The sequence below is a fragment of the Dipteris shenzhenensis genome, chromosome 4 (assembly GCF_047967505.1).
Source record: "Dipteris shenzhenensis isolate YYH24624 ecotype China chromosome 4, Dip_SZ_1.0, whole genome shotgun sequence".
Lineage (NCBI taxonomy): Eukaryota > Viridiplantae > Streptophyta > Polypodiopsida > Gleicheniales > Dipteridaceae > Dipteris > Dipteris shenzhenensis.
Genome location: NC_141599.1, coordinates 52,232,452 through 52,235,950, shown reverse-complemented (window position 1 = coordinate 52,235,950; position 3,499 = coordinate 52,232,452).

Sequence of the window (3,499 nt, the reverse complement as noted above, 5' to 3'; positions counted from 1 at the left end):
TTCCAGCCTTGATTGAGATGGGACAACAGGGGAAAACTGACGTTGACAACTCGCGTGCTCTTATGCGACTTCTAGAATGGAAGAGCCTGTGATCCCATGACAACAAATTTCTTCCAACCACCCAAGGACCTTCACAGACGGAAAGTGGCCCTAGAGCTAACACGACAGCCGCTAAGCAAGCGAGCACAAAAATCGGAATAGCCACCCAACGGAGGAAGGAAAAGAGGCCATATGCTAATTCATCACACATCAAATTTTGAGCCCCTCCCACTCGACCTTCATGGTCGGCCGGTCAAACTTTTTGGGAAGAAAAGTGTCTGGACTTTCTGTGAAGTGCCTATGCGCCTATGATGCTGAGTAAATTTCACATTGACATATGGAAGTCAATGAAGATTCATCTAAAATCTTGATTGTTTACATTAATGCAATTATTATTACTTAGGTGAATCAAAATGCAATGATTATATACCTAGGTTCTATAAGAGAAGCAACTTTTCCATTTTGAATGTAACATGGATTGATTCGTGGAGAATGAATCTCCATGAATCAATCCATGGAGATTCATTCTCCACGAACAATAATGAAAGTTTGACATATAAGGAATATCAATTGAGACCATGGGGAGATAAATTTTTGGCCTACGTCTAGGTAGGCCTTAGTGAAGGTTAGTCTTAGAGATGGGTGAAATTATGATTTTTTTAAAGTTTTTATTAGTGAATTGTTTATTGGTCCACTTGCCTTTTTTTTGTTTTTAGCTTGCTCGAGGGAAAGGCTTTAGTGAAGGCCTGGTTTCGGTGGAGATGATAAATTTCTATTTTTGGCTTGCCCACGTGGCAATATTCGATTGGTTTTGGGGTTGGTTGCATGGAACTATTGGATTGGTTATTGATTATTGCTATTTGCATACCATTTTTTTCTCCCCCTTTCTCTCTCTTCCTTCTTTTCTCTCTTTCTCTTCCCATATTCCCCCCCCCTTCTCTCTATTCCTTCTTCTTTCTCTTTCTCTTGCCATTTTTTTCTCCCCCCCCCCCCCCCCCTCTCTCTCTCTCTCTCTCTCCCCCTCTCTCTCCCTCTACTCCTTCTACTCCTTGTTGCACATCCAAGTCCTCTCTCTCTCTCTCTCTCTCTCTCTCTCTCTCTCTCCCTCCCTCCCCCCCCCCTCTCTCTCTCTCTCTTCCAATCTGCGCATCTGAGGCAGGCCTTATGAATGCTTTATGAGCATTCATCTCTTGTTAAACAAGGGCCATATACCACAAATAATCAAGAGGGGATAATTCACTCATAGACTCTGCTCATAGTAGCAAATTTGACATGGTTGATTCAAAGAAAAGACTGGTAGTTGCTTGGTGATTAATAATGCAGTCCTAATGGATCAATTCATTTTATTTCGCTTGTGATCATGAACAAGTCAATCAATATGCATACCTCCAAGCATCACATTGTGGATCACATCCCATGCTATCATTCGACTTGGGATGATTCATGAGTTCTCCATGTAAGTATGACTAATGCGTATCATGGGACATAGTTGATGGATTCTAACAAGTCCTTAATTTATCTAGGGGATGGGTTTGTCACTAGCAATAAAATACTATAGTCACTCCTTTTCGTAGTCCGATCACCAAGTTTGTGTTGAGTGTCATTGTAGTCCTGCTGTAGGACACCCAAAATTTTAAAATTTAGCCTACAATAAATAAGGTTGTCTAGGATTAGGTATTGAAGTGTCAAAAATGCCAAGTCAATTAAGTTGAACATCTTAAGGCAGGCAATTTGCTACATCCTTTGTACATCTCGTCCAACAAATGGAAAAGCATCTCCCTGTTCTTTATTGTTGGATTATCTAGGAGACATAGGGGCCAGACTTTGTATGGGTGATTGTGGATCAGTCAACAAAGATGGCTCTATTTATTCCAACCAAATAAGAGGTTATAACTTCTAAATAAGAAAAGTGTTTGTGGAGCGTGTTTATAGATTGTATGGGCTACTGGCTAGTATAGTTAGTGATTGGGATAGCAAGTTTAACAATCTTTTATTAGAATTTGTATATCATAGTGCCAAAAATTCAACCTCGGGTTTTAGTCTGTTCATGCTGAGATATGGATTTCCACCTAGAGCTCTAATTGTGGTGGGACACGAAAAGAAAAATATTTAGGCAACTAAAGTCTTTCTTGAAGATGTGAATCAAAATGCTTACGTAGCCAAGGATAGCATTAGAAGGGCTCGGGATAGAGCAAGAAGTGATATTCTATAATTGGGCTATAATTTGGTTACTTCTAGGCCAAGTAATGAATGAATCAATGTCATTGCTCTTAATGCATTTTAGAGGTCTTATTACTCATAAACATTAACTATCGGTTCAGACCCTGAGTGCAGTAAAGCGCTAATGTGATTGGTTTTAGGACCAAGGGAGAGGGCAACTCCTAGATTTTTAAATATAGATAGGGTACTGCATTAGATTTGTATCTTTTGCCGCATTCATTTGGATTCATTGTTTTTAAAAAAATCCCCAAAAAAATTATTCCCCAAGCCACGGGATCTTGGTTCATGTCACCTCCTTCACAGACAAGTTGTGGCTTACTCTAGTTTCGAGCTTTATCTTTTGAATGGCACCCATAGATACATTGTTATTTGACTTTAACGTGCATACATCTTCTCGATGTCCTTGTTCAATCTTGCTGAGTTGGAGAGCGGGATCATCTTATAGTCTCTCCGTTTGAAAGCGCCTCTTGAATTTTGTTTGAAGCAGGTCCCATGTGGCTCGTTCTTCCACTAGGAGGTCTAAGTACCATTCAAACGCTTCATTGGTTAAGGCCATGGGAAACCAGGCCACCTTGGTTTCATTGGATTGATCTCCACCAGCTCGGCATGCGGCATCAAAATGCTGTAGGAAACGGGCTGGATCTCCCCTACCATTATATTTGGGAAGTTCCAGCTTTCCCAAGGGGCGCTTGCCTTGATTGTTATTATTTGGATTTCTTGAATTTCAAGGGGGGAATCGAGGTAGAGGATTATTGGAGGCGGTGGTTCTAGCGGAGTTGTATGCGGATTTGGTGAGCGTTGGAGTTGGAGGTGTTGGCCGGATTGTAGCTACATGCAGATTGGGTGAGAGTTGCAAAGGGTGTCTCTGTTGCAAGTGTAGGTGTTAATGTAGTTGTGTTTGGAGGGTTAGAGTGGTGTTAGTGTTGTGGGGACCGTCGTGTTAATAATGTGCCTAAGATTGTCCCACATGTGTAGGGAAATGTGCCAGTGCAGACGGATCATCAATCGGAGGTCACAGCGTAGAGATACGAGCGAATTAGTGCAAAACGATGCCCACACGGGAGCACGAATGAGTGACATGCAGATTGGGTGAGAGTTGCAAAGGGTGTCTCTGTTGCAAGTGTAGGTGTTAATGTAGTTGTGTTTGGAGGGTTAGAGTGGTGTTAGTGTTGTGGGGACCGTCGTGTTAATAATGTGCCTAATATTGTCCCACATGTGTAGGGAAATGTGCCAGTGCAGA